Source organism: Rousettus aegyptiacus, unplaced genomic scaffold (assembly GCF_014176215.1).
Source record: "Rousettus aegyptiacus isolate mRouAeg1 unplaced genomic scaffold, mRouAeg1.p scaffold_m13_p_17, whole genome shotgun sequence".
Taxonomy (NCBI): domain Eukaryota; kingdom Metazoa; phylum Chordata; class Mammalia; order Chiroptera; family Pteropodidae; genus Rousettus; species Rousettus aegyptiacus.
In genome coordinates this window covers 9,900,578-9,919,272 of record NW_023416292.1, presented here as the reverse complement: position 1 = coordinate 9,919,272, position 18,695 = coordinate 9,900,578, and the positions used below count along the sequence as shown (strand labels likewise).

At 39.3% G+C, this 18,695-nt stretch overlaps 1 long non-coding RNA gene across 5 annotated transcripts in view; it reads left to right on the top strand.

Annotated features, from left to right (window-relative positions):
• The window catches only part of LOC107521628, a 139,220-nt gene that overhangs the window by 19,779 nt on the left and 100,746 nt on the right, over positions 1–18,695 (top strand). For all 5 annotated transcript variants that reach the window (XR_004955116.1, XR_004955113.1, XR_004955112.1 and 2 more), the window contains one exon: positions 3,709–3,820. This is a non-coding gene — a long non-coding RNA (uncharacterized LOC107521628). The remainder of the gene's footprint in view (positions 1–3,708; positions 3,821–18,695) is intronic.

The window sequence follows — 18,695 nt, the reverse complement described above, 5'->3', positions numbered from 1 at the left end:
GCTTAAGCCATTTTCCTTTCTAACCTGCTCAGGTGACTGTGAGTAGCTGCTTGCTCAACAAGTGACCTTAAGCTTGAACTCTGGGTCCTGTCTGTACAGCCGAAAGGAGGAGGAGTTGACAGTTGTCTGGTTTATTGGATCCATGGAGACTGTCAATCTAATTTTTTTGTTTGTTTTAAAATGCATTCACAAGTTGACTATGTAGAGTTGGTCACAGTATTTCTGTTTTGTTTGTTTGGTTCTGGACTCAACCTTTGTGCTCTGGCAGAGTTGGGATCTCCTTGGGAATGTGGAATTTATGAATTCATGCTGGAGCAGGGTTAGGAGTATTCTCAGTGCAAATGAGGTAGCGTGGGTTTGGATTTGAGAAGAACCTGTTAAGCCATAAGGATACTCAGGAAAGGGAAGGCTAGACCCTGGTGTGATTTCATCTAAAAAGGCACAAAGTTAAAACTCTGTGAAAGATGAAAGATATCCTCCTGATATTTATTTTCTTCACCAAAAAAGGGTAAGACTATTGTGCCCGTGGTAAAAATAATGACAGAATGACTCAGGCTTTTTTACAACCATCAAAGAAATGAAAGATATGGATCATATCACTAATTAATATTTTTATCACTGTAAAGTGGTGACTGTATCTAGCTGAAGAGTCCTGTGTACCTAATAGCACAATTATGGGGGATGTGATGATGTAACAGCTGCCAGCGCCCCGCATTTAGCCTCTCTTTTCCATTCCCACCCACCCTGATCTCTGGCTATATTTAGTTGTTTTACACAGTGTACCTGACCAAAGTCTATTTTATACAATTAAAAGACTAGAGAGAGAGAAGAGTTAGAGTCTTCACAGATAAATTAGGCTCTAGACAGTCTATTTTTCTTGGTTACCCATGGTCCTTGTTTGTTAATGTGTTTTCTCCTACTTTGCACCTAGAACCATGGCTGAAGCACAATCACGAGTTTACTTTGTGTGAAGGGAAGTAGGACATTGCACAATCATCTAATGAACACAGTCAAGATGGTTAGCAAATCTGGAAAATTCCACACTCAAAAAAAATTACTTTCTCTACTCTGTAGCAGATTTCCTCTCAGCCTTAATTATCCACAAAGTTGTTCCAATTTTCTGATAGCATTTACTGTTGTTGACATCACCTTAATAATTTATTTAATGGATTTCATTTGGTTTATTTGGGAACCCTTTATTCTCAGTGGCTTCTTTTATCAATTAATTTATTTATTCAATAAACATAGAACACTTTCCCCATTATCTATGCTGTGTAATAAACTACCCAGAACCTAGTGACTTAATGTAACAGTTTGTTATTATCACTCTTGGTCCTTGAAGTTGATGGGTTCAGCTTGGGAGTTCTTCTTGGCATCCCTCATGTGGTTGAAGTCAGATGCTAGCTGAGGCGAGAACCATCGAAAGGTTTCTTCATTCTCATGTCTGTCATCGGACTAGTCAGGACTCTCTCTCTCTCCATGTGGTTAGCTTGGGCATCCTCAGAGCTTATTATTCTCTTCATAATCAAATTTCTTACATCGTGACCAGCTGCCTCCAGCACAAGTGTTCTAAAAAATTCAAGTAAGAGTTGCAAAGCCTCTTAAGACCTAGCCTTAAAAGTCACCCAGATCATTTCTATCTTCCCTTTGTCAAAGCAGTCACCAGGCAATCTAGATTCCAGGAGTTGGAGAAGTAGATTCCCTCTCCCAATAGCAGAATGGCTTGTGCATTCCAGGAAGGAAAGAACTGATGGTGGTCAGCTTATAATAAGTTGCTACGGGCACCTCCTGTGTGACAGGCACTATGATCAGTGCTGAGGAAAAGTGTTGGACAGAACAGACACAGCCTCTGCCCTTGCGGAGATTAAAACTCAGCTTTAACTTTCGTTTATTAACTTTAGTTGGACTTAACAGTTTTTATAGTCAACTTCTAAGCGATAAACCTCAACATCAGGTATATTTGGTTATGAAACTGGCAAAGAGCTATTCTGATAATTTGTGGTCTGGTCATTTTGTGGTTATCTGATCCATATCTTGGCGATCAACTTGATGAGCTGAGTCATGCATGCATTCTTTAAAACAAGGTCTGAGCAAAACTGGGATCTTCATCTGTGGCTTAACATGTTGAGTTCCTGCTGTGCGTGGAGGCTGAAGCTCGCTTCTTAAACTCATAATAGGGACAGCAGGAGAAGCTGCGAAATCAGATTTTGCTCCCGGCGAGCTTCCTCTTTTGAACAGTTCTGATCCAGTGCAGGTGGGGCACCTTGTGACAGTTATAAAGGCAAAGGGGAACCCAGGCATCACAGGGTAACCTAGACAGGCGGCATCTTTCAATGTCTTTCTGGAGAATTGTCTTCTGGAGAGAAATATTTGATTATTGGCCTCAGTTTTCTTCTCCCTTGCATCTTCAGAGAAAGGTGAGCCGCGTTTGTTAAGTAAAAGGAGATTTCAGAACAGGAATGTTGACAGATGAATTGGTGCTGTTCAGCATTTCTCAAGGCTTATCATTTTTGGCATAGTTTATGTTCTTTCAGTGGTAACAACTAGGAGGGACTGGGGGAAGGGGCCGGTGATGACACAAGAGATACTTTGACATGTCAGAAACAAAGGTCAAAGCCTGACAAGGTCCAAGGGCAGGCAGTATTCCTGCACACGCTCGGCAAGTTGCCTGCCACGAACCTAGTATCGTATGTGCCTTCTTATGTTACGTCTCTATATCTATATTATCCCACACAGAGTGAAAGGACATTCTAGGGAATATTTTAAGTTAAATAACAACAATAATACATACTTTGCCTTAATTACCAGGAGACATGTCTCAACAGTTCGTTGACATGCTCTGTGCTCTACTTTCCCTTGTTTTTATAGGTTAAAATCAAGTAGACTATTTTATAATTACCTGAAGAATTGGATCAATGCATATGTTTTGTTTTGCCATTTGTTTTGCCATTCCTGATAATACATTAACATGAAATAAAGCTTTTTTTCCCCTCATGATTAAGTATATACTTAAAATTCAAGTCCTGCTGGAAGCTTTAATGTAATGGTGAGTTCTTCTTCACATAAGACGATGATACTGATAGCAAATCTTCTCTTGAAAATAGGTTTCAATTAGGGCAAAGTGGTGACTGAGTTTGAGACAATGGCAGGTCACTGCATTCTCAAAGCAGCGGGTTCAGGAGTAGGAGATCCTACACTGCGTGGACAATCCAAAATGATCCAGTACAGACAGAAGATATGAAACCTTCTCTTTATTTGAATATTTTTACTTAATCTTAAATAAAGAATTCTTTTGGCGTATGTGTTTTTGATGCACACGATGCAAGAAAATATATGTAATTTATCAGTGAAAATACGTAGATTGGATAGACCCCCCAATCTTTTTATTGGTAGAAGTGTGTGATCTAAAAGTTGAGAAACCACTGCTTAGAAAAGATGAATGAATGTGGATAAGAGTTCGATGTTGCTATATGGAAAAATAGGAAATGGTTACAGAGATAATGTTTGCAACCTCAGATTTCTGACTCCAGTTATTACTGATTTCAGTTATTTGATCAATAGGGAGTTTACTAACTAACTCTCATACTGACGCCAGGATAGTCCCTTTTAAGATGTCAAGAAATTGCTCAATTTTAGGATGTTGACCAAAGAAAGTAGATTTTAATCATGCCTTTTTTTTTTTTTTTTCGCCCATTTTGTTTTCTCAAGGGTCCCATGGGAACAGAAAGTTTTGAGGGAGTTTACTGTTTGTGCAAGATGACTGGTTGAGTAAAGAAGACCAAAGTTCATTATCTGCAGAACAAATAAAGCCTGGGCAAAGGTAACTGAAATGAATGTCTCCCACCTTGTCCCTTCAGCATGTCTGAGGGAATGTTTGCGCCAGTGATTGCAAAATCGAGAACCCAGTCTGTGCGACTCAAAAGGAGAACGGGTGCATTGTAGACTTTCACTGGCTCAAAATAATCACTGACTCCAATTCTTAGTTCGACAAGTAATTGATGGCGGCGCCTATACAAAAGTCATTTAAAGATCTGTTTGCTCATGAGACATTTCTGTATATCCAGGTATTGTCAGACAGCATTTGACTAGCTGAATTAGATTTTGTTTCTCCTTCCCTAAAGGCAGACAAAACACAGCTCTAGGCAAATGCTAAAATAAGTTGACTAATTCATGGCAAGTCTGGACTTCTCTTGGTGGTCATGTTTAATGACATCAACGGTGATTGGATCGGTATTGTGACTACTCCACGGTAATTTCTGACACATATTCAGAATGGACAAATGTAATGCGTGGGGTTCAGCTAGCCTTTTCCAAAATAACTTTCTGTGCATACATGTTGATGGCAAAGTGGGATGTGTTTGAGTGGTTGAGATTAAGAACTTATTATTGGGAAAAAATGACAATACTTTGAGACAGAGATCTTTACTGACCAGATATTTACTTAACCATTGTCTTTATTGTTGTTGTTTGCATTGGAACTTGAAGTTTATAAAGTTTATAAAATGTTTTTCAAAGAAATATTTAAGAAAGTATTTAGACATTAAGAACAGAGCAATAAGACCGAGACCCTCTGCCTAACTTTTGGACGGTTGAAAAAAATTCTCATAATGTGTTGTGAGAAGTCTACAGAGAGCTGTCACCGTCCTTGTGAGTATGTATGGATATACTAGTTACAGCTAAAGCTAGTCAGTGTCTAGATTTTCTCAATAACCATAACATTTACTGGTATTACTGTATAAAAAGAAAAAAAAGTTGTAGTTTGGAAAAGACAAATTTCAGTTTCTAAGCCTTAACTCTGCTGTGACCTCTGGTTTGGACTTTCACTTATGATCAGCTCTTCGAGTAGATAAAAAACAAATACTGTATAAATTCAGCGTAGAAGTTTGGAAATACTTTTATTATACACAGGGAGACTCCAAACCAAGTCGTGAATGGGGTTGGTAGAGCCTGACCTCTTTCAAAGCCCAAAGTGAACAGTTACCCTTTGGAGTCTATAAATTTGTAGTTTTTCCTGAAAGTAATGATCTTTGGAGGGTTCATCAAGCTCTAGGATTCTCTCAGCCCCCATCCGGGGCTTATGACATTGTGGATCATCTGTTCTGCCTTCAAAGGGAGATGCTTTTTAAGGAAGGTCGATGGCGACTGTGTGGAGCATGTGACCAATAGAGGGAACTTCACGAGTTAAGGTAATGCAACAGTTTGTGCTTCAAAAGTGAGCTTTGAAACCTGCAGAGCCTCTGAGATCAGTCAATTAATAATAATAAAAACAACGGTTAATACCCAGGAACACGAAGGCATTTGGTAAAGAAGATGACAGAATGGAAAGGAAAAAAAAAAAAAAAAAAGGGAGACAGAAGGACAGAGAAGTGAGAGCCAGAGCGGGAATGCGCATGAGGTGCTCGCCTGGCGGGCTGGCGGCTCGGAGGGCCCGGTTTTCCAACCTGGCACCGGGCTCGATGAGTCTGTTTGTTCAGCCACAGTATCAGACATTCCCTTTTCCTGCCCAAAGAAGTCCCCTTTGAAGAACTGCTCTGCTGGGGAGTAGCTTCCCCTTGGTCGGGCTACTCCCGTTTGCAGACCTAAAGGAAAAGAACTGGAAAGGCCACAAGAATGTCCTTTATAAAGCGATATTCCAGCGCCACGTGAGGGGAGGATGAAATAGCAGCAAAAGATTTATTTCCTGGTTGAGGTATTTTTTTCCCCTCTCAAGTGAGTGTAGCACTGAACAAAGGTGTCACATGAATGCGGCGGGGGTCAGAGGTTCTTAGGTCCCTCCAGGTTTGTGTGGTCAGGTTGAGGCTGGGGGTGGGCGAGCACAGCCTGGGGTAGGAGCAATTCAAGCTTCTGTCAGCCTGGAGAGAGCGAAAGCACACCTATGAGAGTCAGACAGAAATCAATAGGACAACCTAGTCTTGCAAGTCTTTATCTGCAAAGGAATCAATGGTGGTGACTTATCAGAGGACCAGCCTATACCTTCAAAGCAAAGCAGCAGAAAGGACTTGAGCAAATTAGAGGACAACATTCGTAATCAAATTGGATAATTCGGAGGCTCAAACATTTACTTTGGGGCTTTCATATTAATTTCTCGTATTTCATGATGACACTTTTTACTTTTCAAAGAAGTTTTTCATCCAGCCCTCACGTTAACCCTGTGAAGTAGCTAGTGTAGATGTCAGTCTCGTGAATTTTTCTCTTTGGAAAAGGATGTGGCCAAAGAAAGAGAGATGGTTACCTAGCTCATTACTGACGGGGGCAGAGCGACAACCCAGGTCTCCTGACTCCTGGACCAGGTCTCTTTTCTCTGTATTCTTGTAACCTACACAAAGTGACGATGGGAGTTTCAGAAAAAAGGAAGGTGACATTCTCCATCTCCTCCCAGGCACGCAGAAAGTTACTGTGACTTTGAAGCCACTGCTTTGCTGTGTCCAAATTCTCTCTCCGGGACTGGCCTTAGGGAGGAGATTCAAAGTGAAACCTTCAGAGGGGAAGTATCGCATTCTAGTCACTGCGGCTGCTCATGCCTCTGGTGGATTTGTTCAATCTTTACCTGTACCACATAAAACGGGAGCTCTCCAGAATGAAAAGGGTTCTTTGTTCCATCTTTGAGATGAACCCTCTGAGTAAGAGATGCCACTTCACGGTGAGGCCTGACTTTCTGGGAGAGGAGCCCCACACTGTCTCCTTGTTTCCTGGCTGAGAGACTCAATGACTCACGTTGACTCTGGGGGCCTAGGACCGAGGTTTGTACAGAAGAGAAAGCAGGTGAGAACGAAGCGTCCTTGAGACGTCAGAGTGAACCAGAATTTCCTCTCCGGGGAATATGGATTTCATGTTTGTCAGGGCTACAGGGAGAAACTCGAAGAGGCCTTTCTTATAGGCCGCCTTTTCTGCTTTGACACACACAGCCTTATAGTTTATCTGTTTCTGGATGTTTGTCTTTTTTCTACACGTCGAGCTGAAGCTGATGGACATTGAGCCGTATCTTGTAATTATTTGTATCCTCTAAGGCTTCCTAGTGCTTAAAATATCTGATGAATGAATCGGAATCCATTTCCAGCCAACCCCTTATCCCAGTGTTTCTTCAGCCTATAGTTTGAATTCAAATCACCTGGGAAACAAGCATGTATACCTTGAAATACGTCTCGAGATGAATCTCGTGTGCTCCAAAGTTTGAGAATTATTGCATTATCCCTTTTCTCCTTGGCTTTGGGAGCTCTTGGTGACTTTGAACAAACACAGTCTCAGATTTTGTAGTGTTTTCTGATTTACAAGGCTTATTTCACATGCTTGCCTAATTTATTCCTAATGTAATGGGTCTAATTTAATAACAGCCCTGCGATGTGGGATCTTTTCCTACCCACTTTACAGACGAGAAGACAGGAGAGCGATATTCTTTGGATTACGCAGCCAATTTGTGGCTGAGCCTGTAGTCATCCCAAGTCTTATGATTCTAGGTGCTGTGCCCTTTCCCCACACCCCCTGCAGCTTTATACCTGTGCTGTTCTCTGTGCAGAAGGTATTGTTCCTGATACTGTTTGGTGTCCACATAGCTGGGGACAGCTGCTGTGACATATATGTGAAGCCAGGAGAAGTTAACACAGTCTGTATCCCTAATGAAGTCTATGGTAGGATAACTGGCTAAGATTAATGCTGAAGTGTCCTTTCATGCAAATATTAGAGCACAGCAAGTTCATTATCAAATTATAAAAGCAGAACTGGGACCTGGTGAGAAGTGAGAGTCCTTTCAGAAAAGGACAGTGGGTTTGTTTGTTTGAAACTGTGCTCTCCTGACTTAATTTTCCTGGAAATGAAGAGGGCATGGGTAGCAGACTGAGCTCTGTGACCTGGAGTCCCAGGGAGGACCGGGCCAGTTCTGTCGAGGTGGCTGTTTTAAATATCTGTGAGGACATGTGGAATGCTGTGAAGGTGAGGAGTTCTCATCTTACTTAATTTAAAAGGTTCAGAATGCTCCAAAGTTCACTTGATGCTCAGGGGAACATGTAGCCATGCTTTCAATGGCAATTTAGTGGTTGCTAGAGTATTCTAAACAGAACTTTCTGGATAGCTATTTACTCTGATTAGTTGCAATGCACAGACAGCCATCGGAAACTGGGATTTGTCAACTGGAAGGAAAGGTGGGCCTGAAACTTCGGCTAGTACCCAGTTCTTTTCCACTTAGCTGGGGAAGGACCTCTTCTTTAATCATGGAGTAATAGATGATTGATATGCCTGTACCCTGATTAGAAAAGGTTTCATTTTACTTGTGCACGGTACATGGAATTAGTTAAGGGTTGTATAGGAAAAGAAGTGATGGACTATTGTTCACATTAAATTATAATGACAGCCTTCCTAACCACTGTGTATTTATTATGTAAGAAAAGAAAATGTCTGGTAAAATTCTGTATAGGTTAATAACACCTTCGTAATATACTCCTTCTTTTCTATTGACTTGAATAGCCCTCCTACTGACTTTTAATGGATTATTAGAGTTAATTACATCAATTGCAATATAATTGATTCTTAAATACTATGTAGAAACCTCATACAATTATGGAAAAACAAAAGTTATCTAGACATCTCAGATCAAAAAAGATTTGGAATTCCTGCACATTTAATTTCTGATAATCACTAGTCAGTTTGGACATTAAGATTGCATGGTGTCCTGTTTTCTCTTTGCTAGGTTTTGACAGAATTGATAGTTTTACAACATTTAACTCAATATGCATGGAAATATAAGATTAAAGCTGTGAATGCAATTTTTTTTTTCTAAAAAAAGATCACTTCATGGTTTAAAAGCTGGAACGTGTTACCTGCCTAACACTGACAGAAACAAACTCAAGGGAAAATCAAAAGTGGATTTGATGTTGAGTTTTAGAAATCTCTTCTCCACAGGTGTAAAGATTCCTGTGGGTCTTAGGGTTTGTTACCTGAGGGCTTTAAAAAGTGACGAGGGGATGAATTGCCTAAAGGGGCAAAAAATTCCCTCCCATTTTATTACCTAGACACGGGCTATGTGTTTTAATGTCAAAACCGCTGGTTGAAAAGTGAAGCATCGTTAATATCTATTATTTGATGTCATGTAGATCAAAAGAAATCCTTGTAACAGAGTTGTTTGAATGTAACCTTTTCATGTTTAACTGATTTGGGGAAACTAGTTTGTAGGTATTGACACAGTTAGAAATGTGAGTTTTCTAAAGGACTCTTCTGCTTCACAGATACAGATTTCTAGATCATTCTATAATGGTCCACAAATAAATGTGTAAGGGAGTGACAGCTTGATGCAGTGGACAGGTCACTGGAATGGGAATCAGCAGACCGGATGCTTGTATTACTGCTTGGCTCCATGACTTAACCCAACTGGGCCTTGATGTTCTCTTCTGTAAAATAAGAGAGAGAGACCCTCCAAGCTCTCCTACTGGGAATCTCCTGCCTTTGAAGTCCTGGTGCTATTATTGTCTACAGAAACATATTTAGTTTTTAAATATAAGGTGCCTAATATCAATATAAATATTATGTATATTGATATGCCTTATGCGTGTGTGTGTATATGTCTTATCTGGTTAACTAGGTTATAAGTGTCCAAGCACAGAGACCATGCTTTAAATCAGATGCATTTAATATGTAAAATTTCACTCAGTTCTTCCATAAATTGAAAGGTTATCTCATTTCCAGTGAGATTTTTAATTGACCTTGAGCAGCCTATTTTAAAGTTCATCTGGAAGGACAATGCAAGACGATAACCATAAAAAGCAAAAAATAAATAAATAAAATGAGTGAGGACTTCATCTTAAGCAATACAGAATTGTAGTGATGAAATTAATACACGAATGTAGTGACAGAAATCAACTAGCCAAAAAGATTAAAGTCCAGAAACAGACTTAAGAATATAGAGGAATTTAACAGATAATATGGAGGCATTTCAAATCAGTAGCTAAAAAATAGACAGTTCAGTAAATGGTATTGGGACAACTGGCTCTCCATCTGGACTCACACTATACACAAAAGTAAATTCCAGATGGAATAAAGCTCTAAACATAGAAATCAACTCTATACAAGCATTGGAAGAAAATATGAATGGACCTTTTTTTTAAAAAAAAAAAATCTTGGGTGAGAAGGTCTTTGTAAACAAGATGGGGAATTCAGAGACCATTAAGAAAAATCTGACAGAGTTGACTTTATTTAAAAAAAAAATCATAAACTTTAAAGACAAGCGACAGATTGGGTTAAAATATTTAAGTCGTACATTACAGGGGGAAAAAAGGTTACTATCCATTATTCAAAGAGTGCCCGTAAGTTAATGAGAAAAATATAAATAACTTATATAAAAATGGGCAAATGTTACAACATAGACGATTCCTAGGAGAAATTGCAAATGGCTAACAAACATTTGAAAAATATGCTCAACCTCTCTAGTGGTAAAAGAAATGTGAAATAAAAGAATGAGTGGCCATTTTCTACCTATCAGGTTGGCAAAAAATTAAGGAAGTTAATTGGATATATCAGTTAAAATGAATACACTGTATAGACTGTTAAGAACAGATGTCAATATTTATATTGTTAGGTGAAAAAACCAAGCTACATGTATAGAACATTGTACAGTATGCCATTTTTGTAATACTTTTAAAAAAGCATATGTATATAAAATGTATTCTAATAATTAATAATTATGTAATGCATACATCATTATATATAATGATGTATGCATTACGTAATTATCTTATAGTTATATCTTGGGGTGGCACTAAGATGAGTTGAAGTATATATCTCTATTTTTTGGATTACTTTTCAGCTGGAAAACATTCCTTTATTATGCTTTATTTAACCCTTTTCAAGCTGAATAACTGATTTTTAGGAGGCAGAGACAAGTCATTAGTTCAGGGAGCGTGATTGAATTAAGTATTGTATGATATAGTGCAGTATTTTGTAAAATCTGTCAACTCTGATTCAATTCTTCAAGCGAATCTTGTTGAATTGGGTCAATTCAATAGAATTCGGGCCCTAACCCATGTCTTTGGTCAGATCCTGTCAGGATCCTTTCAATGTTTAGGTTCTTTAGCTTTGTGCAAAGGCTAAGGTAGATCTGTCTCCTCTGTCAGCTGTAATTTTTCCACATGACATCCAAGGGCACTCCTATGTGTCCCGTGAACACCCTGAGTGTCAACTAAATCACAACATTCTGGAACCCAGGCCATTAGCAGGGTTAAACAAGTCAAAGTAAGTAAAGTCTTATGATTAGTTTGAACTTGCATCTAAGTTATTTGTTAGCAAGGAGTTAACAAGTTCAGACCTTTGGTCATATGGGTCTTTAAGGAAAGCTTTTTTCCCCATTCCAATGACTTCCTGTTCATGAGAAAATGAGAGGAAATGAACCTCTAACAGGAGGATGGACCCACCCTTTTCCAGTCGTGTGGCTAATTTGTCAGGTGTAATATTGGCACCTGGTGGCTTGTGTTGGCTTCCTGCCCATTCTTGCTGGGGGAGTATCCAAATACTTGCAACAGACGGTAGAAGACTTCAAAGCCATTTGTAAGAGAAAGGATATTGTCATTAAAGAACTTAATGGTGAATACTCCCAATCATTTAGTGATGTCAAGATAAAAGGAAAATTTTAAAAACACATTATCTAGAGTTTTCTCTGATGTATCATATGACTCGTTAAAACAAAGCAGTGTAGTTGATTTACACTGTAAATCAACATAGAAAATGTAATGATACATTTTCAAGGATGTATGTCTAGTTTTCCTGTTTTTGAGAAATTAGCAATCATCAATTACGTATAAGAAGAGCATGAATTGTTTCTTTAAGGAGGTTCTGCTTGCTCAGATTCACCTTCAAATAGGTACTTTCTTTGGGCCTCCTAATGGAATCGTTTCCTATGAATAAAAAAAGAGAAAACTACAAAAATATCAAGTGGATCTGAGAAATGAAAAAAGATGATAGAGATGTTTAGAATTTATTGGATATTTTGGATGGGCAGAGCTGGTTCAGTTTCCTACCTCTTGATTTTTAGCACTTGAAATAATTATTGCCTTTTGAACAATGGCGTAGATAATTGTCCAGCAATTCAAGGTACATTTGTTCATGAGTGGGCATTAACCCGACGATAATCAGTGGGCATTAAACCATAATGAAGTCTACACAGCAATGAAACTTCTTTTAGTTTTTGTAATTAATGTAAGCTACGTGGCTCGGTGTACCTAAAACTCTCGTGGCAGAGTCAGCATTCATGGGTATGGAAAGCAGTAATGATTAGTCATCCCTTGTAAACCTCAATCAATTAATTATCATCACACGATCAACAAGTATTTATGTTTTATTGACCTAACACACTATCAAAAAAGTATCATAAATTATTAATTGAATAGATATTTGTTGAATGTCTAGTCTGTTGAAAGGTAAATAATTGGATTGGCTTTGGCAGAGACTAAAGCATAGAGGTCTCTCAACCCTGAGAATTAATGACAAATGGTTTAACTTTGCAGAGAGCTTACTCTTTTACAGTCTACCTGTCCGGCAAACCCGAAATACGTAAACAATTAGAAATACTACATCGTATAATATAAACTGTAAATGGGATGGGAGTTCAGAAAATGGGAGGTCAATGTTTCGAGGAAGATAGTGCTCAGTGAGCATTGTGAGTGAGTGGAGAACTAGGAATGAGTGTAGAGTGAGGCTGGTCCTTGGAGAGCTTCAGATGACTGAAGCACTGTTTACAGTTCCTGTGTGGTGGGGAATAAGGTAGACAGGTCCAGTGGCACACATACGAAGGACCTTGTGAGCTCAGCAGAGGAACGAGGTTCTTGAAGTATGGGTTGGGGGTAGGGCAATGTGATTTAAATAGTAAATTAGGAAGATTTTTCTGGCAAGATGACTACAACAGGGAGAAGCCATCTGGAGGGAGATGGCTCTGTCAGGGGACTCTTGTAGGAGACAGGGTTAAAAGACGACTCCAGATGGTGATGGTGGAAATGGATAGAAAGAAATGAATTCAAGAGACGTTTCGAAGAAAGAAACGATGGGACTAGGCAGCATTGGCTATAAGGGGTTGGGAAAGGAAAAGTAAGTCAAAGATAATGCCAAATTTTCTATACTAGAAGGCCAAATGATTGAAAACACCAGTGATCTCTGCTGAAGGAAAATAATGAGTTCTGTTTTTCGACAGGTTATACCTGGGATCAATTGGGTTTTCTGAAGGAACTATAGGCAGAAACATGGGCCTACAGAGTAGCTGAGGGGCCAGGAAAAGACGCAAAGAAGTGCCTAACAGCTATACGCCACCCGTGAGTCCACATTCCACAGCCTGAGTTTTCAAGGCTCCTGTCACCTTGCCCCATTCTACTTACTCAAATTCGTGCTTGGCCACCCCATAGCCTGCATCCATCCTCCCGGTCTTGGCAGTCAGCAAACTATTCTCCTCCTCTTCGTCTTTGTGTCTGAATTCTGGCTGTTCTCTTTGCCTGGAACGCACTTCCTCAGTCTCTGATTATTAACATCTCCCTGTGCGTTAGGGCCCGCGCAGGTCCTGGCTACCTGAAGATGTTTTGCAAAACCTCTTTCTTTCTCTTTGGAACTCCTGTATCTTAGGATATATAAGAGCGCAAGTTGGAGAGGTGTACAGTGACATAGTATGAACAGTGACAGTGGAAGACACAACATTTGGGGATGCTTCTATGGGCTCTGGGAGACCTCAGAATGGCCATGACTGCGTGGAGTTATCACCGATTTCTTTTTCATTATATTTTCATCTTTTCATATATGCTGATAATAATTCTAAGATTCAAACATGTGTCACAAATACAGTTTGATGATCTCTAGTTATATCATGCAAGCGGAAGGGAAAAAAAAGGGAAACTGGAGAATGCATAGACTAAACCTGAATCACTAAGTCAGTACCTTTAAATTCTAAGAAATATGAGGGTATGAATGTTTTCAGAGATTCCTGCCAAAAGCGATATTCACTGCAGACGCTAGAAAAGTACTCAAAGCTCCTGTAACAACAGGGAAAAAAGGCTTTGTTTAATTTCGTATAAATAATACCAATAGTTATTTATGTAAAAAGATCTCCACTTATACCTAACTATAATAGACATGGCAATTAGCATAATATTATATATCAGATTATTTTTATTATATATTTTTTGATTTTGCTCAGTTTTAACAATATCTTGTGTGTGTATCCATGCTCAAACAAAGAGAGGTTGATAGAGCAAATGTCTCTCTACACATATATATAATACATATTCATATGTATTTTTATAAACAAAGATATAAAGATATAGAAATGTGGCATAATCTATTTATATATATTATATATGTGTGTACCATATTTGAACAAGAATATATATTTAGAGAGAGACAGAGAGACAGAGGCTCAGAGCACAAATAGTTGCCTATGAGTTGTCAACAGCCCTTCTCCTCACTAAAATAACTCGATATTTTGGGGGATGGCAAGACATCCAATTAAAAAAAAAACACACACAACATTTGCAGCATTATTTGCAAATATGGGTGGCTATATACCTAACTGATGACCGATGAAAAGTAAGCAGAACTGGTGGCTGGAGCCTCCCGGAAAGCAGGTGAGAAGCAGAGCTGATCAGCCCACTTGCCCCTTGCTTATCCACTTCTCTCTGTCTGCAGCACTGATGCTGTACTTGAAGAAGATCAACCAGCCTATGATTCTGAAGTGACAAATCCATGCTAAGAATGACTCAGTAGAAAGGTAAAGGGAAGCTGGGTCTCTATCAAGGTTTGCCAAAGCACCTGTGGATTACCTGCCACCGCAGTTCTCGTACATGAGAAAAATCAAACTCCTAAGTTTTTTAAGGCACCGTTATGAAGTTTCCGTTCTTAGCAGTCAAATATAATTCCTAACCGATAGAAGAGGAACACAAATCCTCAGCCTCAAGACATTTCTAGCTTTGCTGACAAAACAAGACGGGCCTTTGTGTTTGACCTGATTAAACAACGACACAGACTTTAATATGACAGAGTGCTTTACAAACAGTGCAAGCTACAGGAGTTCCAAAGAGAAAGAAGGGTGTGCACTGGAGGTTTTGCAAAACATCTTCAGATAGCCAGGACCTGCACGGGCCCTAACGCACAGGGAGATGTTAATAATCAGAGACTGAGGAAGTGCGTTCCAGGCAATCTCAATCGATTCATGAGCAGAGCTGTGATTAGGACTCAGTTCACTTAACCACAGGTTCGAAGCTTTTTTTTTTTATGTTACAACAACAGCAACGACAGCAGCAGCAATTGACGTTTGTGTAGAACTAACTGTACAGAGTGCCTCACCCATCACTCGCTACATACAGAGCAAATGTTATCCATCCTTTTCATATAAGGAAACACGATGGATAGTGGAAGATTAGCAACTGCGACACTATCTCATACTCATTTGGTCACTGGGGGTGCTTTTTCTCGCAAGTAACATGCACTCAACTGATAGTTGTTAAGCCAACAGATCAGAATGCCCCAATCTGAACCCCTTGGATTAATCTGTTGGGATAAAGGCGACGTTTCCTTGCAGGGACATTTCTTAGCCATTCTTCTCATTATTTAGTTTTAGCCCATGGATGTATGTGTTGGTAGTGAAATAACCAAATCGATAAGAAAAATACAAATTGATCGTACCCTCTTGCTATGCATCATTGCCTTCAATATGGTATTTGAGCTTTTAATTTTCTAAGACAACACCATCGCTTAGGGTGTTGGCACATCTTAATCTGCTGCCTGACAGGGTATGTGGTAGGCATGATCACACAGGGCCCAAATATGATATAATAACCTAAGCATCACAAAGGAGAGTGGTAGAGGACTCATTGCATATCTAGTAAGGGGATGATAAGGCTTGAAATAATAAGCGGTAGCATAGATCCACGGCCATGAAATAGTTGAGGACGATCAACATTAATTGGAAGCCCCTCATTTGTTTTCTTTCGAAACCTTAATGTTATCCAAATGGAGTGTGAATTTTAAAAAAAAAAGAAAGAAAGAAAATGTTTTCTTGGGAGAAGACAATATTTTGAAATGTTTTTAATTTATGAGAGCGTGTTTCCTTCAGTCTCCGATTGCTGCATGAGGTTGAACAAATGTTAGCTGCAACTAATTAATTAAGTTTGCAGAAAGTAGCAGCAGGGGACTGGAGACTTGAAGTGGAAGTGAGCATTTTGACTGTAAACACGTCGCCTGCCTGAGAGACTATATCTGGATTGAGTGGTTGCTGAGTTATCCAAAGAAATGCAGTATCTCTGGGAAAATCAGGCTTGGCAAGGAGAAAAAATAACAACGTCTCTTGCTGGCAACCGTATTTATTCATTTCCTGGGTTCGTTTCATGTGTTTTGCTTGGTTCCAGCCACACACTATGACTGTGCTAGGCTCTGTGTGTGAAGCTGATGTCACAGACTTGCCCTCAGAAGAAAAGAAACTCATATTTGTTGAGTATTTCTTCTGTGCTAAGCTCTTCATATATATTATGTCATCTCTTCTTGTAAGGCAGATATAATTCTCTCCTTTACCAGTTAAGGAAACTAAGACTCAGAGAATTTAGGAACTCACTCAGGATCAGTTTATAGGTGGTGCAACTGGAATTCGAACCCACGCTGATCTGACATGGGAGCTTTCTCAGCTATATCAGCATGCTTTTTGTGGTACAGGGTGAAGGGCCTCTGGGAGCTCGGGCAGCCTGTTGCCTGGTTTCCCTTATGGTTGAGGGAAGTGTAACTCGGGGAGAGACATAGGGCTGTGGAATGTGGGAAGGTGATTCTCAGACCAGAAGGTGGTCCGTAGATCATGCGGAGAAATACTGGGTTAGAGAAATTCCTGAGCAAGATTTCCTGAACTTGGCTCATTGTAGCCTTCAGACTACATTGGGCTAGTCACATGTCTTCTCTCAGGAATTTGAACGCAGACATCATATCAAAAATGGTGAGAGGATTAAAGCAGAAAGGTCATGGTACAGAGAGAGGGGCCAAGCCAGCCATAATGGACTCTAGGAGATCTGAGGTTAGGAGGGAGTGGAATGATTATGATTGATATCAGGAAGCTTATTGTAGAGAGAGGAGGCAAGAGCAGAGGCATGGAGAGAAGCAAGAACAAAGCAAGTTGAGATGAAGTCAACTCCAGTTCTTAGAGCTGTTTCAGTTCCCAGGGTCTTTGTGTTCCAATCATGACGCAAGGCATGTTGATCTTGCCGTTAAAAGCCTACTGCTCCAGGTTTGTCATTTCGCTTTCTGTACTGCCAAAACTAGACACTATTTCTATATAGATTAGAAACTTGTGGAAGAAATTTGTTAGAAATGCAATAGACCAATTCAGGATGCTGAAAAAAATTTTGGACTATCTGAGGAGATGCACACAATTTTCTTAGGAATTAACTAAGACTTAAGTACATATCATCAGTCTTTTATTGAGTTTATGATTGATATTCCTGGTAAAAATAACCAATACAAAGCAAAAGTTACAGTATCTAAAACTGTACTTGGTAAAATATATTTTAACCTCTAACTTATTTTAGGCCCTAATGAGCCTAAAACTTAGTCAGGAAGATTGGAATCTTCCTAAGTTTAGATCTGCAAAATTTGAATGGCTAAAACTAAACTTGGTAGAAATTATGGTTAGAGAAAAAAACTCACAATGGCTGGTAGATGCTATGAATGATGTAATTTCATATGGTCAAAAATATTGATCAATAAATCGAATCTTGGTTGCAAAATTACATGGAAAAAATTGAACTAGATAAAAATCATGTCAATAAAATAAGAATGAAATGGACAAATATTTGGGAAAGCTTGACTGTTCTGTACAGAAAATTATTTGTGAAATTAATTCGGACTAATGGGAACTTCTGCTTCTCAATAGTATGATGCGGCAGGCTGTTGGCTTCTGTTAAAATAACTAGAAGAAATGAGATAAATTGCAAAAAAATATTTTCAAAGACATTGGAGAGCTAGGAAGCAAAAAGTATTAGATAAATTAAAATTCCAGAGGGAAGTTCCTTTCCTAGGTTAGCTGAGATTACTGGCCATTTTCTTTTCTAGAGATAATTACAAATGTAATCATAGGCAGGGTCAGTCAGGTTTGGCCTAGACAGAGGGACTGAGCTAGGGAAAGACAAATGGGTAGAGGAAGCTGACGAGCTGGCATCTGGAAGAGCCCCAAATGTCTTAACCAAGTTTTCCTAAGGGACATTTGCTGAGTGCTGGGGTGGCTGAAGAGGTTACAGAGCTGAGCTGGGAAAACAAAGTGAAATGACTCACTGCCTCAAAGTGCTTGGAAAACCCTCTACATGAGTCTTCAGAAAACACACAACTGTCCTTGGGATATTTGAAAACAGAGGTGGACCGTTTCTAACTGAAATTGCAACCTAGCTCCAATTCAACTTAATTCCTAATTGGATTAAGGTGATCAGTCCCTCTATCTGGTTTTAAAGGAAAATGCAAACCCTCTAGGGGAAATAATAAAGACCTCAGTCACTAAGGCTCTTTACACATGATGTTTGTTATGCAATAAAATATGAGGCATGCGAAGAAGCAGACAAACATGACTAGCAATCAAGAGAAAAAGCAAGCCATAGAAGCAAACCCATAGATGATCCAGATGTTGGAATTAGTTCAAAGGCTTTAAAATAACTATTATTTTGAATAAAATGGAGGATAAGATGTACGAAAGAGATGAAAAGATGGAGAAGATC